The sequence below is a fragment of the Martes martes genome (assembly GCF_963455335.1).
Source record: "Martes martes genome assembly, chromosome: 1".
NCBI lineage: Eukaryota > Metazoa > Chordata > Mammalia > Carnivora > Mustelidae > Martes > Martes martes.
The window spans coordinates 100,583,245-100,607,774 of record NC_137888.1 but is presented as its reverse complement, the minus strand read 5'-3'; the positions used below and the strand labels follow the sequence as shown (position 1 = coordinate 100,607,774).

At 39.2% G+C, this 24,530-nt stretch overlaps 1 protein-coding gene across 2 annotated transcripts in view; it reads right to left on the bottom strand.

The window, feature by feature from the left end:
- Window positions 1-23,442, bottom strand: part of KCNMB2 (potassium calcium-activated channel subfamily M regulatory beta subunit 2) — a 235,909-nt gene extending 212,467 nt beyond the window's left edge. The window contains exon 1 of one of the 2 annotated variants that reach the window (XM_080825158.1): window positions 23,029-23,442. The gene's annotated coding sequence lies outside the window, so the exon portion shown is untranslated. The remainder of the gene's footprint in view (window positions 1-23,028) is intronic. The other variant, XM_080825157.1, reaches the window with a different exon arrangement.
- Between the last annotated feature and the right edge of the window lie 1,088 nt (window positions 23,443-24,530).

Genomic DNA, 24,530 nt, shown 5'->3' with positions numbered 1-24,530 from the left:
AGTAACCATCACCCAATTCCTCTCCTAACTCAGGAGGATGAATGCAAAACAAACACAGTTCTGTGGGAGAGTCTAGCTTACCTACAGTGCATGTCAGCCAGTCACAGCACTCTGCTCTCTCAGTTCTTTCCAACATGCCCACAGGGCTCCTGAGATGACCCAGGAGCACACTGCACACTTGGATAGGTTAAAAGAAAAGGAGGAAAAGAGAAAGGTGCTCTGGGATGTTTGTGTTCATTGGTCAGTGCCCTCCCTGGCTGTGCAGTGTGTGGGAACAGAGCATTCAGCCGTGCAGGGTAAATAGCAACTAGCCTAGTGCCTGGCAGAGCTGACCAAAGGTAGTGAAAAGTCCACTGATGCACAGAGCTGAGAGGGAGCCATATTTGCTCTGGTGCTTTTCTGCTTTACACAGAAGAGAACGGAAGTTGAGACATACCTTTAATTAGATCAATTTTTTAAAAATTATATATATATAAACCCCAGAACTATGATCCATCAGAAATTCTATGTATCTTGTTTTAAACTATTTCAGAGTATTTTTTTCTGGAGGATGATGGTGACAATGAAAATATAGTTAGAAATGGGAGGGACTTGAGAGGTGACTGAATTCGGTCTTCTCACTTTATAGATGAACAACCCCAGGGCCTAAGTGTTCTGGCCACTGTCCACACACGGAGGCCATGCAGTGCAGGGCACCTGCTGGCCTTGTTAGCACACATTGCCCCTTCTTAATTACGTGGAATATATCTTTTTACAGTTTTGCAGGCCCTATTTTGAGGCATCTCTAGGCTTGCGAGTTTTCCTCCTCCTCTTCGATTGTATTTCAAACAAGGTACTGAATGTGGCAACTGAATTGTTACAGTTTTCTTTGTATTCTATGGGCAATTTAAAATTGACTTGGGTTAAAGTGGGAAAGTTCACACGAGTCATAGGAAACTCTTAAGAGACCCAGCAATTCAATCTGGTTCACATAATAATAGCAATAAAGAAGAAATTGAACATTTTTTCCCTCTCTTGCAATGAGCTAAATACAATTCACAGCTTTTCTTATTAATCCTCCCAGCAGAGCTGTGGAGGGTCTCAACCACGGAGGTCAGGAGCTTGAGTGTGTAAAGGAACAGCAAGTGCTGGTATGGAAACAGAGGACTCTGTTTCAGGGTCCCTTCGTGGTATTAACATGCTGTTTGATCTAGTTGAGTCACAGAATCTTTCTGAATCTCCATCGACTTGTCATTTAAATGGGAGGAGTTGGACAAGGTGATTTCCAAGATGCCGTCATGAGCAGGTTCTAAGTGATTTCCCTGACATTGGAGTCTACAGCTTATATTTTTTCCCATTTAATACCCCTGCTTGAACAAGTCTTCCTTAAAGCTCTGTAACTTTTCTATTCTTCCAGGTCTTTCCTGTTTTTTTTTTTTTTTTTTTAAAGATTTTATTTATTCGACAGAGTGAGAAATCGCAAGTAAGCAGAGAGGCAGGCAGAGAGAGAGGGGGAAGCAGGCTCCCTGCTGAGCAGAGAACCCAATGTGGGGCTCGATCCCAGGACCCTGAGACCATGACCTGAGCCGAAGGCAGAGGCTTAACCCACTGAGCCACCCAGGTGTCCCAGATCTTCCCTGTTTATGAATTTTCTTTTTTCTTCTCCTTTTCCTAAGAGTAAGAGGGATGGGAAAGACAGTAATGCCTTTTTTTGTCAGGAGGTCACCAACCCAAAAAGATAGATAGAATAAGGCAGTAAGTGGATAGTTACCTTATTTATCCCTGGTGGAATTCTATGGTTGTTTGGGATTTGAAGTTTCTTTCATGACATCACTCCTACCTCTTCCTCCAAGTGTCTCTCATTCTACTTCATCAGACTGAAACCATCCATTATTTCTTTCAGTGCTCTTCTTTCAAAATGTTTCTATTCTTAATTCATTCTTTCCTTTCTCCTCTACTCCAACACAACCATAATCCATTTTAGAAGAACCCCTTTGACATCCCAAAGCAACCTTTATTGTGGCCTTAATCCAATGTCCGGTTCTTCTGAGTTGGTGGTTCTTCTATATGGATACATATTAGAATCACCTGGAAAAACTAAAAAGTAATATAGGTGCCCATCCTACCCCAAAACAATTTAATCAGAATCTCTGCAGATCAGAAGTAGGCATAAGTATTATTGTAAGGGTCCTAGGTGAGTTTAATGTTTAGAGAGGGTTGATAATGAGTGCTCCAGGGTCTTGAATCATTAATTAGCCTTTGTTTATTCTTCAGCTGTAATCCATTTTACTGGCTCCTTCCCGTCAGTCTGCAAATGTGCTCAGCCTTCTGTTATCTTAATAAAACACCTTCTCTTGTCCCTCAAGCTATGATTCCATGCATTACCATTCCTCCCACTTTACCCTCTCAATTGTTCTGCTCTGGGGTCATTCCTGAAATAGCTTTCTTTGAGGTCACCACAATGGCCAAAATAGTCCCTCTGTCTTCACCATCCCCAGGCTCTCTGCAGGGCCTGACATTCCTGATCATCATCGTCTCTGTGAAATTCTGTCTTCCCTTGGCTTCTATGATTCTGAATTCTCTTGGTTTCTTTCCCAGGTCCCCAAAGGTTCCTTTAAAATTGTACCTGTAAAGTGGCCCTGAAGTGTAGCTGCTTCTTGGTTTTATCCTAGTTGCTTGTAAATTCTTGATTTGTTCTTTCCTTAAAGTGATTGCCTAAGTTTAAATGATCACATTTGTGAAAATAGCTCTGAAATCTACATCCCTTTCCTGAGTTGCAATTCATATCTCACAGGGAGACTTTCTTATATGGATGTCCTCCCTTCATTTCAAACTGAACATGTTCCAAACCGAGCTCGTCCTCTTCTAATCCTTCTCTGTGATCCCTCAATCAACACTGTCTTCCCAGTTTTCTGGGCTTAAATATTCTGGTTACCAGTCATGTTTCTCTCTCTTACTCACTCCCCATATTCCACGAATCCCCAAATTGAGTCTTTCTTCTCTTTGTCATTTTTAAGACCTCTATTTTCCCTTCTCACCTTTTTTTTTTTTTAAAGATTTTATTTATTTGACAGAGAGAAACACAGGGAGAGAGGGAGCACAAGTAGAGGGAGTGGGAGAGGGAGAAGCAGGCCTCCCACCCAGCAGGCAGCCCGATGTGGAGCTCGAACCCAGGACCCTGGGATCATGACCTGAGCCGAAGGCAGAGGCTCAACGACTGAGCCATGCAGGCGCCCCCTTCTCACTTCTAATTCTTATCCAAGCCCTTGTGTTAAGCTACTGATCAAATATCCAGTATTTTACTTGTTGTTCCAAATTCCCAGTCAAAATTAGCCTTTCCTTTCTTGGTGGTCCCAAAGCACTTTGTGGGTCTGGTATGAGATTTAGCACATTCTGATTTTTAATACATCAGTGTGTGTACAGTCTTCATTATGTAATTGTAACTCCTAGATGTCAGAGACCCTATTCTTTTGGATGGAATTAATATTAAAACAAGAGACTTATAATTTATCTGAGTAAACCATACACACACACACACACACACACACACACACACACACGTATGATACAGTGGAAATGGTTATGTACCATAAAGCTAGATGGTGGCACAAGGCTTTGTGAACATAAGTGATACTTTTATCACCATAATCAGTTTGAATTGATCACCCATCATACCAACACGTATTTTATATGTGTCATTTCATTCAAACTCCCAATAAAACACAAGGTCAATATTATGAGAATTCACTTCATAGATGCAGAAACACTGAAAACATGAAGTGACTTGCCCAAGGTAACACAGCTAGCAATGGAAGAACAGGGATCATATCCAGATATAGAACCTCATAGTCTTCAGTGGGCACAGAGGAAGTCACTCTTTTGCCGTGCCAGCTCCTCTGGTCTGTCAGTCCATCACTTACAACATCTCTTTCCTTCTGAGAAGGCATAGTCTCTAAGAAATACCTATTAAAATGACAAGAACTGAAGCACCTGGCTGGCTCAGTTGGTTGGGTGTTTGTTTTGGGCTCAGGTCATGATCTCAGGGTCTTGAGATTGAGATCAAGCCCTGCATCAGGCTCCCTGCTTAGGGAGTCTTCTTCTCCCTCTGTCCTTCCCACTGCTTGTGCAATCTCTCTCTCTCTCTCTCTCTCTCTCTCTCAGATAAATAAAGTCTCAAAATAAAATGACAAGAACCTTGGACTTGGTCAATATGTTCTGATCAGCTGACTCCTGAGGAAGAATTTGTTTGACAGCCTCATGTGGTCCTCTCCAGACATCTCCTGTCCATGATCAGGTCACTTGCAGAGGGCAGGGTCCTGGGTCCTTCACACAGCCCCCATATGCCTTTGGAAACTCAGTAGCACTTGAAGTGGTCATCAGTACTAGTTTGCAAACAATTTGAGAGCAAGGAGTATGTCTTCTAGTCTTTTTATTAATCATTATATCTTCCTAGGCTACTGACTCTTAAGTATCCTTATTTCATGGCAATAGTGTGAATTTGAGTTCTTTATTTTTGAGGAGAAGCAAAACTATAAGTGCTTCCTTTCAAAAGGAGCCCAATAACTGATTATTCTCAAGAACTGAATTAAATTGATTTGCAGTTGGGTCACTTCTAAATCAGAGGAAAAGGAAGGGATTGCTTTTTTCTAATAAGGTTCTATGAGGCCTGATAAGAAAAAAACGTTTTTTCTTTAAACATAAATTTTTTTATACTTTCCAAATCTTACCAGGATTTCAAGTTCTATTTTGTAACAACAGATGAGGAAAAGGCATGGTGCTTTGGTATCAATTGTAGTTTCAAGATCTGCCTCTGATAAACATTTCAGGTTTGAATTCTTATTAGAAGTTCATTTAAATTTACCTATGACCATAATGTTCTGAAAGCTGTTACTTTATTTTTTTTTAAAGATTTTATTTATTTATTTGACAGAGAGAGAGAGATCACAAGTAGGCAGAGCACCAGGCAGAGAGAGAGGGGGAAGCAGGCTCCCCACTGAGCAGAGAGCCCAATGTGGCCCTTGATCCCAGGACCCTGAGATCATGACCTGAGCCAAAGGCAGACACTTAACCCACTGAGGCACCCAGGCACCCCTGAAAGTTGTTATTTTAAGTGAAAACTGCTTTGGAATTTCTTGGTAATGTTGATTAAGAGTATAGACTCTGGAATCAGGATTGGATCATCTGAGGTTGAATCAAGGTTATAATAATAATTGTGTAACTTTGGACAAGTTGCCAGACCTCTTTGTGCCTGTTTCTTTATCTGAAAAAGAGAGATAATAAAAACTGTTCATAAGTTTGTCAACAGGATGAAATGGCAGAGTATAGTGCTTGACTCATGATTAAGAAATCAAAAAATGTTAGTCATTATTAATTGTAATAGCTTCTGATAAGACAGTTTGGTTCTGAATATTCCTTTTCAATGATTTCTTCTAATTATCTACTCTTTTTCTCCACCTACCATTACTCTGTCTCAAGTTTTCATTTTGGGGTAAACCAATCTGAACAATTCTCAGTCCTAAAAGAATCTCTGAAGCTGACCAGAAAATCCTCATTCTTATCCTCAGCCAATAAACCTGTCCCTTTCTGTCTCTGAGGCACTCTCTCATCATTACTTGCATTAGAGTAATTAATATTACTTGCCCATACCTCTGTTATTTTGATTTTGTTTTCAACAGGTCTTCCTAAAAGGCTGCACTGGACAATATCTAGTTCATCTTGTATGATTTTTTCATCAAATCCTATAAGTACATCTAGACCAAGACTAGCCCCAAACTGGACTTCTTGTTTTTGTTTTTTGTTTTTTTCTCTCTTTCTCCCCCCCGCCCCACCTTTTTTTTTTCCTACCATGATGCCTGAGGCACTTAGGTTATGATAATAAAGGAAATCTGTTTTCTTCCTCATATCTTCTGTCTCTGTCATAAATCTTAACTGACTTTAGATGAACAGCAATTTAGAAGTTCAAGTTTCAGGTGAAGATTCAGTTTGAATTTCACTTTAAATTTTTATTAAAATGATTTGATTATCATCATGAAATGATTTTCATATTTATGAATTAATTCAATGTCATTTTAGTGGAAGCTTTTTTCACAAACCGTGATAAAAATCCAGCCAAGATATAACACTTTGGCATAGGGCAGTTTTGTTTTGTTTTGTTTTTGCTTATCTGTATTAAAGAACTACCAGTAAGAAACTCCTTAGCTCTTATTATGCCTTTGAAACATGGATAACATCAAACTGCACTACCTAGGAAAGAAGAAAGAAATCTGAACACCGTTAAAGGTGCTGTCAGAATTGACTGGTATTTATTTACAAATCTAGCAGACTACTGAGGCATAAAATGTGTAACTTATTAGGTCATTGCTTCCGAATACAAATTGTAATAATTTCAGGGTAATAGAGTGTTTGAATATCTACAATTTAAGGGAAGCAAAAGCCAGGAAAATTATTACACTTGCTTGAGTAAAAATAGTTACAGACAACAACAAAACAACAGCAGCACCAACAAAAACTTACAGAAATGGGAGGACCTGTGATCCAAATTCTACCTAGACTGAGGAAAGGTGATTTTATAGGAAAATGGCCCATGTACTACATTTTTGAGATCAAGGCTGATTTGGGGAAAATGGGGTGGGCAGGAAATAAAGCTTATAATGCCACTGATCTATATTAGGTTATGGAAGGTATTATGCAAAGAGAATTGGGACATAATTTATATTTTATCAGAAATGGGTTGTCAGCCTGAATTATCTTAGAGATTGGTGGCAGAAGAATGGAATCACTTTTTTTGGTTTTGTTATTCAAAAGATAAGACTGTAGGGAAATAGAAAAATAATTTGATGAGATGTTAAGGAAAATATGTGAGGTCTGTTACAAAACTTTGTGCTCATTTGCTTAACTCTCCCTTCCCTTTTGTTCTTCTCAGAGTGGAAGCTTGTAGGGGAATACTGTGAAATCATTCTTTCATAGTTACCATTTAGAATCATATCTGTAAACGTTGCTCAGCATCTGGATGAGGGCCAGCACCATGCATTAGGGGTTTACTTAGTGGGTAAAGAGAGAGCAGAGATAGATGTTAATCCACAGGAAAGCAGATTGTTCCCGGTCAGACTTTTGCCCATGAGTCATGTGCTTCCCTCCATTTCCTGGGGCTCTGGGCATGACCCTCTTAGGACCTCACTGTCCACCCCTGTGCAGCTGGGGCCCATGCAGATAGACACCTGAGCAGAAAGTATGTCAAATGGCCGGCAGGTGTCAAATATAGTGCTTGAAAATTTGGGAGTCAGTCTGCTGTCAGCTTGAATCCCAGCTTTGCCACCTACAAGTTGTGTTACCTTGGGCAAACTCATTATTCTTTCTGAGCCTCAGTTTTCTCAAGTATAAAACGGAGTAACAGGAGCACTTGGGTCTGTTCTGAGCTGCAAATGAGAAAATGCTTAGCAAATACCTGGCATCATGCCTTAACCTTGTGAGGGGTTCACAAGCTACAGATGATATTATTATGTAAAATGCCTATCACTTACAAAGTACTCAATAAAGGTCTTGTTAGCAGAGACCCTATCAAAAATAAGCATCTATTTCTCCATGGTTGTTTCTCCCAAATCCTCTCTGGCAATGTCCATGTCTAGGTGAAACAGTCTCCAGAAGCAGAGATGATGTGTTCATAGTGAGGTGAGGCAGTGTGGCCTGGGGTATGGAGTCAGAGGAACTGGATGGAAGCCTGGCTCTGCCGTTACTTGCTGTGGGACTTGGGACAGGACTTTTAGTGTCTTTGAGCTTCAGTTTTCCAGTTTTAAATTAAATTAAATTTAATTTCCAGTCTAAAATTAAATCAAATTTTATTTTATTTTGTTTTATTTTTTTCAGTTTTCCAGTCTTAAAAACCTCCATTTTTTGATGATGTCCCCTATACTGAGTTGTGGGACTCAGATTAATTCCGTGTGAATTCTATGTGTGACATACAAAATGAGGTAAGACGCAAATTCACCCACAAGAAGCCCTCAGGATCCTCCTCTCAAAAAAAAGGGTATCTAGACCATTCCTGCATGCCTATGGGCTCTTTATCAACAGCCCTCACTCTTGCTTTGCTTTTCTGAGGAAAAATTCTTTTAAAGAATGGCCTGCTTCCTCACCATCTGCTCGCTCTTTTAATGATATTGAACTTAATTTTGATGCTTAACCTTGTTTTGGAAAGCAATCTCTCATTTCACCAATGAATCAGTAAAATCCGTATCACAAACCCAAAGCCCTTCCCAGTTGAACTGTCTGTAACATTTGACATGATTATCCGCTCCCACCTTAATCATAACCACGGGCAACATACTTCTTGCTGCACTGTACTAGCCACCTACCTCTGGGTGACAGGTGTGAAGGACTCGTTTTATTTAGGAGGCAACTGAGGAACAGAGATGGTAATTAACTTGCTCAATGTCACAGAACTGCCACATAAGTGTCAAAAAGAAGAAAAAAAAGGAGGTAGATTGGAACCCTGTTAATCCTGATGCTTCTTCTTGGAGCTTTATCCTTTTCTTAGCTTCAATTTGTAATCTTTCTCTATGAAAATACCCAAGCACTGTGTACCTTTCTTGTGGCATCTGTTTCACGCCTAACCCCTGGAAGGTGATATAGAACCTATAGTCTCTTTGAGGACACTTTTAAGCATAATGCTTTGTTGGGACAAATTATCTTTTAAAAAAAGGAACATTAGACAAAAATCTTTCCTTGGACTGATAAATCTGAAGAGTGAACACTAAATAGGAACATGAAAACATCAATTTCTTCCTGGCTCTTTTATAAACAATGTAACACTGACTTTCTCAGGCTCAGAGTTCCCTTAGGGTGAGTTGATCAAGAGGTTTATCTCCATACTATTGCAACGGTAGAGAAACACAGTGGAAGCTCCAGTTGTGCACACTTTGTTTAGAAGTTGCATTTGAAAGTCTCATTGCTGTTCTGATTGATAACAAAAGATCCCAGCCAAGGGAGGTATAATGTGAGTTAGATAAACTCTAGGTAAGGTAATGCTTGGGGGAGGAATTTGAGCTAGTTTGTGTCATGCCCCGAAGGATCATAAACAAGAGACAATGAGTGTTGTTACATTTCCTGCTGACCTTTATTTAACGGAACTTTCTTATTAGAAAAGAGCTTGCTTTAGCTTATTCTTAAAATTGCTGTTTGTTCACCTGCTTTGAAAAGGAACAGGCAAGAGTAAGCATGGAGGTAGATAGAGTTTGTCTACTTGGTGTTGGTGTAATGTTTTCTTGATCTCTTTTCTCTCTAAGATTATACTTATATGAATATAATGAATATATAATGAATATAATATGTACATAATATTATATAAATATACACATATATATTGCGCAAAGGGGCTGATGTATGAAGTAGAGGAAAAGCACAGTGTGGGACACAATAGTACTTGAAAGGAAAATGTACTAAAATATAGGAGGACTGTTAGATATAATGAAATTTCGATTTTTGTAGGTGAAAATAATTGAATCTTAGCAATTTCGTATGGTTCAGCCTTTTACAAGACACCTCAACTCATACTGACCCAAAGCCTATAATGTAAGTGACACTATCCCACTTAACAGAGATGAAGCTTAGAGAAGTTAAGTGATTTTCCCAAGGGCATGCACGAGATGGGTTTTTGAACCCAGGTCAACTTTCTTTCTATTCCATAAAAGTATCTTTTTATAAATGTGTCTCTTCATGAAATTTGGAAGTAGAATTAAAAAAAGAAAAATTATGTACGTGTATAACTATGTAGTAAGTAAGTAGCAAAATGTAAAACCTGCTGAAAGAGCTCAACCCCCAGAGAGGTCCCCTCTAACTTGGGAGATGATGAAGGGAAAGGAAGAGAGGAAAATGGAAAGAGTTGAGAGAAGGTTCTATCCAGAAGGAACCGCTGGAGAGTTGATAGGACTTGGACAGGTGGAAATGGAGAGTGGGAGGGAGACATTTCCTGGGTGTTTGAAGTGCATTGGGCCAAGGGACAGAGGCATGAGGATGTTGTGATAGATATGTTTGAGGGGTGGCAAGTGGTACAGTTCAATTGTAATACAGGACTAGAAAGGGGAGGTAAAGATTAGGCTGGAAATTTATCTGGACACCCAAACTTGGAGGACTGTGATGACCTATCTCGCTGGATGAAGCTTGATTTGCTTGGCTAAGCAAGAGCCACTGAAGAGCTGTGATGACAGAAGTTCCATGATCAAGGTCACACTTTGGAGCTACTCATTAGGAAAGGCTAGAGGGAGAAAACAGGGTGGGAAGAGATTAAAACAGTTTTTTTTTTCCTTCAAAATTTATATGTGAGAGACCTAGCCAGGGTGTTTATTAAAGTTGCAGGCCTTGCCCAAAAAGATTCTGATTGAATACAGGCCACATGAATTGATATTTTAAAAAAGCTCCCCAGGTAATTCTTGTGCCAGAAATTTAAGGATAGCACCTTGAAAAAAAAAATAAGACTAGGGGCAAGGAAGTTGGCAAGCAAACTATCGTAACAACCAAGGTATGAGAACAAAGGGGCTTTATTTGTATAGAGAGGAATAAAGGTGCAGACACATAAGATTTTTGAAGGAAGACTCGATAGGACTCAGGCCAATTGGGTCTATAGTTGGGGAAGGATTCAAAGAATAATTGGCTTTAGAAGCTGGGCCGTTAGTAGCCCAATGAATAGAAACCGGAGGCAGAGTAGACTTATTAGGTCTTACCATAAGTTCATTTCTGCCAAGTGAGTTTGGAAGTGAAGACAACAGCCATAGGGAAATGTCTACTAGGTGGCAGGCAATGTGGGACTTGGGTTAGGGAGCAAGGCCACAATTGAAAAGATGGTTTGCGATGAAAGTAGAGACAGTATTTTTTTTTTTTTAAGTCTCGTGCCCTTTTTTTTTTTAAGATTTTATTTGGGAGAGAGAAGATGAGCAGGGGGAGGAGCAGAGGGAGAGAGAGGAGCAGACTCCATGCTGAGCAGGGAACCTGATGCAGGGCTCCATTCCAGGACCCTGGGATCATAACTTCAACTGAAGGCAGATGCTTAATGAACTGAGCCATCCAGGGGCCCTGACACAGTATTTTCAGTTACTGAAAAGTATAACAAAAAATCAAGAAAGGAAAAAGAGGTTCTATCAAAGAGGAAAGATAGGAAAGAACTGTAAAGTAGGAAGGGACCTGGGAAATTAAACACAATTAAAATCAAGGAAAGAGAGGATTTCAAGAAAAAAGAATCCAATCATTCTGTGTGTGTGTATCATATATATATTATATATATATCGTATATCATATATATAAATATATATAGAATGATTGAGGGTCATGAGGGTTGTGAAAAGCCAGATTGGGTGACTTTTTCTGCAATCATAGGAAACCAGTATCGTCAGAATTCATACACCAGTGTTTTAAAAAGATGGGGATCAAGGAAGTGGAGGTGTAAATATAGACTACGATTTCAAGATGTTTTTTGATCAAAGAGAACTCTAGTCATGTTCCAGGGTTCATAACCTCACCATCTACCCAGTTACTCAAGTCAGAAATCTCAACTTGTCCTTGACACCTCCTTCTTCCTTACCCACATCCTCTCAGATTTAGCCCGTCACTAACTCTCTAATAGGACTTCTTGAACATGGCTCCTTCTGGCCACTTGTCTGTCATTTCACTGCCGCCCAGTCGAAGCTACCTTCATCTGCATTATTACAGTAGCCTTTCCATTGACCTCTCTGTACCCACCTGCTCACCTCCATTTTGATCACCACATTGCAGCAGAACAATGACAGAGATGCCTTTGCAAAGCACAGATATCTTCTGAGCCTCCTGCTTAATACCACGGATGACTTCCATTGCTCTTCACATAACAAGCAAACTTCTTCATAGGACCTGTAAGGGCTCACCTAGCCAGATGCTTTTTTGCCTCTTCAGCCTCATCTTTAACCACATGCTGCTTGATCCCTGCTCTCTAGCCACACGAGCCCTTCCTCAGAGGATAGTTCCCATTTACTCTCTGTAACAGGCTTCCTTTTTATCTTGTTCATTAATTTTATTTATTTATTTAGATTTTATTTATTTATTTGACAGAGACAGAGAGACAGCGAGAGAGGGAACAGAAGCAGGGGGAGTGGGAGAGGGAGAAGCAGGCTTCCGGCTGAGCAGGGAGTCTGATGCGCGGCTCGAGCCCAGGATCCTGGGATCATGACCTGAGCCAAAGGAGGAAACTTGATGACTGAGCTACCCAGGCGCCCATCATTCATTAATTAAAAAAAAATTGATTGTCTTTCACTAGAGTGCAAGCCCCATAAGAGCAGGAAATTTCCATCCTCTCCCACCTCCTCCCACCCTTTCCCACTACAGGTGTGACACTTGATAAACACTGAATAAGTGATGATGCCATACTTCAGCCTTGCATGTGCTTTTTCCCTGCCCAGAAAGCTTTTCCTCTAATCCCTGCTGCTTTTACACTTACTTTTTCTTTCTTTTTTTTTTTTCATTTTCATGCTTCTTCATTTAGCATCTTAGTCCTTTCTACTTCAGAGACACTTTCCCTGACATTCTTGACTACATTAATGTCTCTAATTAATCTCTGACCACTTATTACATTTGTAATTTTACATTTATTCATGTGACTATGAGAAAAATATCTTTCTGATTCAGGACTGTAACCTCCGTGGTTGGGGATGGGGTCATTTGTGAGTTGGCTTAACATTGTAACCTCAGTGCCCATCATAGTGCCTACTCCCTAGTGAATACTCAGTAAATATTCATTGAATAAATGAATGAGTAATTGAATGAATGCAGACATGGAATGAGGACTGATCAATTAAAGGCTAGCAAAATGGAGAATAGATAGAAATTTTTTAATGTGGACAACTGAGCACATCAGTCTAGGGTAAGACTCTTCTTCCAGTAAACAAACTAAACACCATATGAAATCAAAATTACATGCAAGGCAACTTTTCTTATAGGTATATAAATCAGAGCATATCTCCTATTTTTATACCATTTTTTTCACAGTTTCATTTCAGCAGACACTAGATCCACTTGTCAGGGAGAAATAGGCCTAGAAGACTGAGAAGCAGGCTGTAATAGACATTCTTTGTTTTCTTTCTTTCTTTCTTTTTTTTTTTTTCTTTAGTTTTATTTATTTATTTGCTAGAGAGTGAGCACAAGCAGGGGAAGTGGCAGGCAGAGAGAGAAGCAGACTCCCCACAGAGAAGAGAGCTGGCCCACAGGTGTTGATCCCAGGACCCCAAAATCACAACCTGAACCAAAAACAGATGCTTAACCGACTGAGCCATCCAGGCTCCTCTGTAACAGACATTCTATTTACCATGGCTATTGTTATCTTTTATATATCCAAAGAGATTTTCTCAAATTTGGTAACATATTATCTAAGCCTTCCTTCTCCTTTAAATATGAACTTTCCCTCTCTCAACTTTTTTTTTTATTCATTCCAACAGAGAATTGAGTCCTGTACTGTTCTATTTTTATGTTTTTAAAGCAAATAGTTACCTTGAGTTGTCTACACAGAAGCCCCACATGACTGTTGCCAAGCACCACACAGGATCAAATAAAACTGCTAGGAAGTGAGGTTAAAGCAGTCATTGGTTATTCCCACAGAGAGGAAGAAACTGGATCAATCCCGTTAGAGTTTTGCCTCTAAAGTTAGGAATTATTTTCTTCCAGATGTCAGGTTGTTTCCCACCCCCCACCCCCTTAATGTCTTCATTTGGAATATACCAAGAAATGAAAAAAAAAAAAAATCCAAAGACAACCAGTGGCTCCAGATTTACTACAGAAATACAATCCCTCTGAGGAAATTCCAGTTCACTTTGATGGAGCTACAAATACTTCACATGGTCTGAAGTTTTCAAATGATTGTACAAAACCAAACTTAGAACAATCAGGAATTATCTCATGGGCAAGATTTACCAAGTGTGGGGCACCTGGGTGGCTCAGTTAGTAGATGGTTAATTATCTGCCTTTGGCTCAGGTCATGATCTTGAGGTCCTAGGATGGACCCCAGCATCACTGGGCTCCTGTTCAGTGGGGAGTCTGCTCCCTCTACCCCTCCCCCTGCTCATGCTCTCTCTCTCAAATAAATAAATAAAATCTTAAAAAAAAAAAAAAGATTTACCAAGTGCTTCTCTCTCAACCTCATAAAGTGCTGTATGTAGCACAGCCAGAATGAACCTCTGCATCTATGAGAAAAAAAAACAGATTCTAGATTTGCATTTGAATTGCCTATTTTTTTTTTTTTTAATTTCCTAAGAGTTTCATTTTGAAAGATAGTTTAGTTTTGTGGATAAGATTTATGGAGTCAGATGCTTGACCTTTGCTAGCTTTCAGTGAAAAATTTAATAATTAAAAGACTTAAAAAAAAAAAGTCTAACCAAACTCATTATTTATAAAGTCCTGAACTATGTCACAAATTACAATGAAATTCCCCAGACACATGTAGTCTTGTAAGGGCTTTATTTTGACAAAGTTCCAAACTGAATCCTCCTTTGGTAGAAGCCTACCTATGTGGATTGGTTTTGTAAATTATTTCCAATGACAGAGATGTCTGTGAACAATGAAATTCTGTGGATAAACAGGCAACATCAGAGCTCACAACCCCCCTTTTCCATTCTCTTCTGTAAGAGCCCTGTCTGCACCAGAGTGCACAAAGGGGATTCAGTGCAATTAAGATTTGTGTGGTTTCTAGAACCCTACATCTCCAGTCAAGCAGCCTGGTAAATAATGATAAGACATTTACCTGATTTCCGTACTATGACTCTACCTCAGGGAATAGGATGAAGAGAAGAGTGTGTATCAATCAAAAAGTTATTTTTTAAAAAATCATTTATTTTTAATACAGTTCTGTTCATGTAAGAATTATAAAAGTATCTTGTCAGCTCTCAAGGAGTTTACAAACTAATTATCTGGGCTAGAAATTATACTTTAAAAATTAGTTGTATATTTTACTACTTGCCTCACTATTCTTTTTTTTTTTTTTTTTTTTTTAAAGGTTTTCTTTATTTTTTTTTTTATTTATTTGTCAGAGAGAGAGAGGAGCGAGAGTGAGCACAAGTAGACAGAGTGGCAGGCAGAGGCAGAGGGAGAAGCAGGCTCCCTGCCGAGCAAGGAGCCCGATGTGGGACTCGATCCCAGGACGCTGGGATCATGACCTGAGCCGAAGGCAGCTGCTTAACCAACTGAGCCACCCAGGCGTCCCATTGCCTCACTATTCTTATTTACACATCGAATGGATTTGTTGAAAACCGAAAATGAGCTTCCATGTCCAAAATATTCTGGAGGTTTAATTTCACACTCAGGAAAACACCAAAGTGACGAGGAACCTGCACGTGGGATTCATCTGACATTTTCCCTATTTAGTACAAATGCTGGCAAATGTAAAGCAAAGCCCTGCTGTCTGGTGGTATAAGCATCTTCTCTCTCTTTCCCAGGAAGTCAGCGGTCTTGACATTTTGACAGCTGATTTATTTTTCCCCTCCCCCTGAGCTGAAATTCTCACCCAGGCTCATCTGTCACCCTGGCTTTGATGAGGAGGGGGTTTAGGTGTTTGCTGTCTGAGGCTGTCAGACTCAAAGTTGGCTTCAGATGAAGGGCTCCACCATACTCTTTAGAAAGCCAAGGTAGCAGCCGTGGGCCAACAGAAGAGCGAAGGAGGCGTGGGGAAACAAAGAAAGACAATATAAGCTGGAGAATATGAAGAGAGGAGATGAGAGGACAGGTGAATGAGAAGTTAGTAAGCGCAGGGCAGGTCCAGGGTTATCTTATTAGAAAATAGGTCCACGCCCACTCTTTTCTGAGGTTCATGATTTATCTATCCACTTGGTCATTTACACTCCTTAGGTCAAACTAGACACTAAGAAATCTAGTATAGACTTTATTCATTCATTCATTCATTCAAGAATACTTATAGAGCATCAACTACTTGCTAAGGACTCTGCCGGGCCCTGGAAGTACTGAGATGACTATGACTCAGTCCTTAACCTGCAGGGACTTAAAATTTTACTGGGGAAGTGGGGAGCAGATTAGATTAGATCATGGCACACTGTGCTAAGGGCCATGGCAGAACCATGCACAGAATATTCTTAGAGCAAGAAGGAGCAATATCCTGTGAAGATTTAAAACAAAAAATCAAACCTTGAAAATCAGTGACATTTTTATGACAGTGGCATATCCACACTGTTGGAGAGAGGCAGTACTATTGCACTTAAAGAGGTGAATTTGAGAAATGACACAATATTGAAGGAAACGCAAATGCACAAATGTGATCATTAGCGATACAAACTGACCTTCAAGAATCTGAAATTGGAGAAGTTGTTTGGTGTCAGATGAAGTTCAGAACTGATGAAAGAAAAATTTAGCTTATATAGTAGGTTCGTATTGGAGAATGTCTTCCAATAGTTTAATTGGAGGTGCTAATTTTTATTAAGCAATGAAAGGAAATTGAATTCCTTTGCACTAAGAAATTGGTAATGTTAAATCTAGAATAATTGATGGTGGTAATTGCCAATTTCATGCATGTCTCACACTGAAGTCCTATTACATGATGTGTTCATCAGATCAATTTAGGAATAATAAAGCCCAGGTAGCCACAGTCGGAGTGGAGACAGGAGATGTTGAAAATGTGAGCCTGACAGAGCTAAGGGGAGGCACTCAGATGAAGTTCTTTTTTTTTTTTTTTTAAGATTTTATTAATTTGACGGAGAGAGAGTGCGTGCAAGAGGAGAAGCAGCAGGCCAAGTGAGAAGCAGACTCTCCACTGACCAAGGAGCCTGATGTGGGGCTAGATTCCAGGACTCTGGGATCACAACCCGAGATGAAGACAGACACTTAATTGACTGAGCCCCCCCACTCAGGCATGCCAGATAAGGTTCTTTAAACATGAATCTGTAAAATTGGGTTTGGTATCTTAGAAAAGCTGATATTTTCTTGATGTTTCCAGAATTGCTTCTTGCATTTTGGGTCTATTCAGAAATGAGCAACTGTGAAGCATTTCCAGAAATTTTGTTTCTGGTGCTGGCTAGGTGCTCAAACACCTTGAGTTTTATGTGATACCTTAATGCGTATGTGGTTCTTAAATGTGTCTAGATAACTTTAGCAGCATGCAATGCCAAGAAATAAGACCTAAAGGACTTACTTAAAATTAAATCTCTCAGTGGTATGATGTATAATATGTAAATCTATGTCTATAACAATATATATTATATAAAATATGTTACATATATAATATATATATATATTATGTTAAAAAGTTTCATCTACAATAGATACTATGTGTTATGCACACACATGGTGCTAAAAGCTATGCACAGACTATCCCATTTAATCCTCACAGCCCCATAAACAATGTACTATTTCTACCTATGTTTCTGCTGAAACAGAGGAGGCTCAGGGAGGTTGTCAAAACCAACTGGCAATGGGCAGAAGTGGGATTCAGTCTTCAGGGCTGTGAAGCTGGGGTTCCAACACTCCCTTAGACTGCATGTCTAAAGATTGAGGTTTTCTTAGTAAATTAGTGTTAATGTAACTTGTTTGACAGGAGTTTAAGTCTCATTTTTGTTTGGAAGCACCCTGTACGAACAATACATTGTTCGTAAAGGAGAGAAAAATCTTTTCTTCAGGTTCTGTCTTTAAAAAAAAAATTCCCCTAATCACTGGCAGCCTTTAGTCACTAGTTACGTTAAAGAAGGTTAGTTTGTCATTCTATCTGTGAGGAGTCTCTATGGCTGAAGGGAGAGTGAATTTTGATAGTTTACTAGTTCTTTGACCTTGTGGAGTTTGAGTAACTTCTACACCTTAATTTTCCTAGCTGTTCAATGGTTAAGTATGGTATCTAGGATTCGGGCATACTGTGAGGATAAAATGACAATAACAATAAGGACACTATTACTTTTTAAGCATCTCCTCTGTGCCAAGTACTCTAACGAGGCACTGATTCACATGATCACATTTAATCTCTAACCCAAAGAGGTACCCATGAAGTAACTGAACTGTAAGATTTTAAAAATTTGCCCCTAGTCACATAACTATGAAGTAGAGAAGGTGAGAGTCAGATCAAGCCTATCTCTTCCTACAGCTTGTGCTTGTCTTAGACGCTGTGTCCTTTTCACATCACACTACCTTTCTAGACTATGGAACCTTCTAGAAATATTGGACTTTATTATTTGTAACCAATTTGGATAATAGGATCATTTGATTATACCTTAATTATTTGAAGACATGTACTTTATGAATGCTAGAGAGGTCATGATTAACAAGACCATGAGACTAACCATCCTCATTTTGAGAGCAATAAGTGGAATGTAAATGATTAGTATTATTATTAGTTATTGTTAGTTGATTCCTATAGCCAAATAAAGTACTGGGGCTTGTATGCTCAGAAAGGGGTATTCAGCCCAGTTGTATCTTCCAACCTGGTTTTGCCATCCCTAACAGAGAGAAGAGAAAATACAGAACAGGTTTATGTCCATAGTTATTTGTACAGATCTGTGAGATGTCTTTTTGAAAAAGAAATCATCTTTGGATAAGATCAAATTCAGGCAAATTGAATTTTTATTTGCTTTGATATAGATTGGAATCAGTGATGTGATATTTTTTGCCCTCCTGTGTAGAGAGGAGAAAGAAAATCATCTCGATAAATCTCCTTGACTTTCCTCAAGGTGTTAAATATCTTTCTCTTTGGAAAAAGCAACAGGGCATTTTGACACAGCTTTGCCCCTCAGGTTGATAAACTTCTGCTTGGAGCCTAATGTTACTGATGGGTTTTGATGGGGACGAACATTCAATTCCTATATTCATCAGTTTATTCATTTGACAACTGATGCTATAGATAAATCCGGGAACATAACAAAGTCACTGTTCTCATAGAGTTTACATTCTAGCAGGAGAGACACAGACACTTAAAAACAACATATAGTAAGGTAGGGGATAATTTGGTATACATGGAGATAAAGCAGTGACTTGGAATAGGAAGCATGCAAGAGGGTGTGATTTAAGAATTTTAGGGAAGTCTTCTCTGTTCAAGGGACATTTGGCAGAGAACTGAAGAAAGTGGGAGACTGAGTCATGTGGCTGTGTAAGGGAAAAATTTTCGAGGTAGGGGGCATAAGCCTTGAGGTTTGAAAGTACATGGCTGGTTTGAGGAAGAGTCAGAAAGCCAGTGTGGCTGAAGTTAAGGGCTAAAGGGAGAATGGAAAGCAAGGAGGCGAGGAAAGAACCCTGGACTGATCACACATAGCCTGTGGACCACTATGGGAATCTGGCTCTTATCTGTAGTCAGATGGGAAGATGTTGGAAGCTTTCAAGCAAAAGATACTATGATTTAACTTCAACACCGAAACAGCCACTGGTGTTGGATACAGAATAGAATGTGTGTGTGGGAGCAGGGGAGACAGAAGCAAAAGCTCAATGAATGGTGAGCATACTGCTATAATCTGAGGGTTGGTGTTGACTTGCTCAGAGTGGTAGCAGTGGGAATAATAATCAAATTCTAGGTACAGTTTGAAGGTAGAAGCAATGGAATTTTCTGTTCTGTGTGAAGGGGAGAAAAGATTCAAAGAGGATTCCAGAATTTATCTTCTGAGCAAGTGGAAGAGTGGAGTTCCCATTTACACATAGAGGTAAATACGGCAGGAGGACATTTTGTGTGGAAATTCAGAAATTCAACTTTGAACATATTGTGTGAAATGCCTATAAGACACCTATGTGGAAATGTTATATGGGTAGTTGAATTTGTAAGTTTGGAGGTTAGGGGAAAATTCCAGCTTAGGGATTAGAATTTGTGAGCTCTCTGTCTATGGATAGTTTCTAAGGTCTTGAGTTGAGGTTGGAGTCATTTAGGGAGTAAATGTAGATAAAGAAGAGATTTCCAGTTGAGCCATGGAGCACTCCAACACTTAAAGATTTAGAAGACAATTAGGAGCCAGCAAAGGAGATTGAAAAATTCTCTACCTATAAAGTAGGGAGAATTACACACACACACACACACACACACACACACACACACACACACACACGTGTGCACATATTCACTCCTTTTCTGGTAAAACTGGGTTAAGAATTAGGAGGCATCAGTCTACTAGAAAGGATGATGCCAAGTTTTTTGTGATGTGCCAACCAAGAAACCCAAGGATGAAGAGGCTCTGATAGGAGAATAGCCTTTCTGTCCAATCTTGCTCAGACCAACAAATGCCTTTAGAATTTGGGGTGAATATGAAGTGATGATATGAAGCATGATAATGGGGAAGAGATGGCAATGTGGTTGCAAAAGGAAATAAAACTGTTTAAGTCTCCTTGTGACTATTAATATAATACCAGCTTTTTGAAAAAAATTTAGTAACTATAAATGAACAAAGAGAATAAAATGCACCGATAATATACACTAAGAGAACTTCTAACATTTTGATATACATTTTTCTAGTTTTTTTTCGTACACACATATGTATAAAAACTAGGATTATATTGTATATACATTATTATAGTCTTTTTAAATTTGATATAATAGCAAGACTATTTTTGGAAGATTCATTTGTTATCATCTTTTGAGAAAAGGAAAAAGCTGATTGAAGAGTAGATTGTGTTAGCTTGAGAAATGTCCAGTCCAATATCAACCAATAAAGTAGAATGATAAGTGTGTGTGTGTAAATGAGAGAGACAGAGAATAAGGGTGATTATGGACTTGGTGAATTGTGTCTTGGTGACTGATACGTTGACTGTGTTACCCGTGGGGACTAAGAAAACAAGGCTGACTAAAGCTTTGCTTATTTTTTATGTCAGGGTGATTCTGGACTTGTTTTCTGAAGAGCTGGAGAATTCATTACTAGATTATAGCACAAACTGAAAGGGAAAAATATGTGTAAGTGTTTTGGTTGATATCTACCATTATAAAGAAGTAATGAAATTAGTTTGTGATACCAAATAGGTTGTTTTGACTAAATTACTTAGTTTGGTTTTCCCCACATCTTACAAAGAAAATAAATTCCATATTCCTCCTGTATTTTTCATATTGTGGGGTCCAGTCTAGATATATATACCTTGAAGATTTAATGTACAAATTTTTCCATAAATCTGTGAAAATTGTGAAAAGTCATTTTAGTTTATCAGTAAAGTGTTATGAGCATGATAATAGCAAAATAATTTCTCCTATTGACAACTTTATGGCACAGACTGATTCTAAAATAAATGGTGAGATTAGACTCAGAAGATATTAGCAAGACAAGAGCCGTGAAAATATCTTTCAAATCAATATAATTAATGAAAACAATAGAAATAATATTCAGTTGTAAACTTCTCACAGCAGTATGTAAAGTGTGTGTGTGTGTGTGTGTGTGTGTGTGTGTATTTCGTTTGTGTATCACAAGCTCTCTTGTTATATATGGGTTCTGGACTGGTGAGCACAATTGGCTAGGGGATGGGACTTTACAAGGTCAAGGTCACATATTGCACTGGCCACATAGAGGCAGAAAACTATGTCACAGTCATCAATTGCATCAGAAATTTTATACAGTCGTTTCATGGACATGTACTCTTGGTCACATAAACAACTAGACAAGAGATTTGGGCTGGTTCCATAATATTAATCATACTGTTAGAAAAAATAGACATACAACTTTAAGCGTAGATGCCATACCCTACAGGGCAATGATTTCACTTTGTGAATGGCAGTATATATACAGAAGCTCACAAGTGTGCAAACTCAACTGCATTAGACAAGAGAAAAAACCCTACTTAGCTTTAACTCCAATATTTAGCTGGAAAACAAGCATACCATAACTGTCTCACTTTTTTCCTGGTTAATACTGCATTAATATCGAAGTTTTAGAAGAATATTACATTCTTTTATAAATACACAATTATTCTATGAATCTTTATTATTTGTATAATCAAATCAGTGCATCAGAACCTAGGGTTTTTCAAAATCTAAAGCAACATCTTTACATTTTGGAGTTTGGGAAGTCCATCGGGGGAAATAACGCAACAGCACTGAGAAATGCACACACTAGGTTTCTGGCACTTCTCATTGAGGGTCATATGCAATGACAAATGCTGAAACTTGCACCATAGGTCAAGTTCGGGAAACATTAGTTTCTGACCATTGCATTTTTGCTCTAAAAATCTCAACCTATGATTTCCAGACATTGCCTTTTCTGATCGAGCTATACCGATCCCATAATAAAGTACAAAGCAGTGTAAGTTCCTCTGCAAATCCACTCATTAGCTGCACGACTTTGGAACCCAACTGCCCTCTCATCTTTCAAGGAGAATTGTGCTTTTATGGTATTCATTAAAAAAAGGAGAAGAAAAGAAAAAGGTACAACGTCAAGTCCATAACCTCTAACGAATCACTATTTCTATCTGCAGCCTGGCAATAGTCTAATCTAAAAGCAGGAGCAGGAACAGAGAAAGCCCCTTCTTTTAATCTAAAACTCCTGCTCTGCTTTAACAAAACCACTAATACAAACAGTGTGGATCAGCCTTTCAATATGCAAAATGGACGAAGGTACCCAATTTTCTTTGATAATAAATGAAATCTGAAGTACTTCTTTATCAGGGAAATTCGTGGTAATCTTTCAATTTCCCCCTTTAAAAATTAGACTCTGGCTATCAAAGCGCATTGACCATGAGAATAAAATATTTATCTAACAGGTTTCAAGTCTTAACGACCACTTCCTCTTAAATTTTCTTAGACCTTTATGCTTCCCACCTACAAAGTCTTCACTCAACCCTACCAACAGCCCAGCTGGCACCACAGATAAGAAGCAAACTGTTTTTTTCGTGACCTCTAAGCATTCTACTCCAAGGGAAAAGCAACGTGGAATGCACACTCAGCAGGCTACGAGCCTGGAGCCAGTTTGTCCTCGAGGCATTTCTGCCATAAAATATAATACTATCCACTGTGTTTTGCTTTAAGCTGATCTGTCCCCCACTCCCCTCTCTCCCCTTCCTGCTCTCACTCCGCACCTGCCTGCAATTCACAACGCACAAGGCACACAGCAAACAAAAGCCCGAAACAGCAACAGATTCCTTTGTTTTACATGCAAATCCTACCTCCGGTAGTTGTCACATCTTCCTCAAAAGCCACGCTTAATTTTTAATGACAGCGATCCAGTGCAGTCCTCCAAGTAGCCACCGGTAATCATCATTGCCTCGCGTGCCTAAAGCCTTTCTGGACCATTAATGTCACAACCCTTGCTAACTCATAGCTTTAATACTCTCTGCTCAAAATGTCTGAAAGAGTTTGGGAGGACAATAGGAGTGACAGGCACGCTAGACAGCCATGCTTGAAATTAGTTATCAGAAGCTCCGTTAAAGCTGCTTCATACTGTTTTTAAAGCGTGCAGGAGGTAGGATTTATTAGCCTATGATAGGCATGCTGTTTCTGTTTTTATTAAATACTGTAATAGGCTGTCTGTTAGCAATGCTGTGATAGGTCCAACATCACTTCCCACTGCTTTCGAATTCTCATATTAAAAAGGGAGAGAGGGCTCAGACTTCCTTAGGAGACAGGCGGACACCACCCTGCCTACTGGATCGGATTTCCAGATCCTCTACAACTACAGGAGAAAGAATTCCTTGTGCAAATGGTATTTTTACGTGGAAAGTGAAGTTGGGAATAAACACTTTAGGGCTCCCCAGACAATTCTTTCACTCCCAACAAGGGACTCCTGCTCTCCCCAGTTACAAAAATAAGTGTTCTCTGGAGTTCGATAAGAGAATCAATCCCGGTAAGAAAACGTTCCTTATGATTACTGAGGTAGGATTCAGAGTATGCCTGTATGCAAAATCTCAAATGATGTATCAAATGGGCTGAATGGATTAATGGGCACGTTCGTTACTTCACGCTTACAGAGCTTTGTGGTCCACTTTGTAGCAATCGTGTGTGCCCTGCTGTCAAAGTGCAAAGAACTAAAGGTGGGTGGAAGGGGAGGGGGTGATCCATGCTAGGCAGTCATGACCACGGAATATGCAAGAAGGATTTCTTACCACTGGTCAGAGATGAGGCTGGAAGTGCTGCTCAGAAAAGTTGTTAAATACTTTTCCAAATAAGGAACAGAAAAAAGTTCTTGGGAGTTCTCACTAGTGTAGAGAATGTGTTCTGCTTCAAATACCCAGATTTTGTCCTTTTTCCCCTACTGCTCTTTCTCCCCTCCTGCTATCCCAGGAGCAATAGTTATGTAGTAGTTACTATGGAAACCGAGTGGTAGCTCCAGCAGAGGGGCTGAAGAAGGGCAGCAGATGGAAAAGGGACTGAAATGTACAGGGGCTGGCCTATGGAAGGAATTTAAACCTGAGAGTGATTAATGAACACACAAAACCTACTACAAAACAAAAGCCCAAGGGGAATGATTGTAAATCACCATTATTTAATTACCGGTGGTTTTGTTATCTGGAAGTAGTAGTATGGTCACAGTTTCATTATTTGATTGTACGTAAGAACTGAGTATCTGAATTGCTTACATGTCTGATAAAAGAAAGACACTTTTTTTGTTTGTTTTGTTTTTTGTTTGTTTGCTTTTTTTTTTTTTTTTTTCCTTAAAATTCCTGGTTGT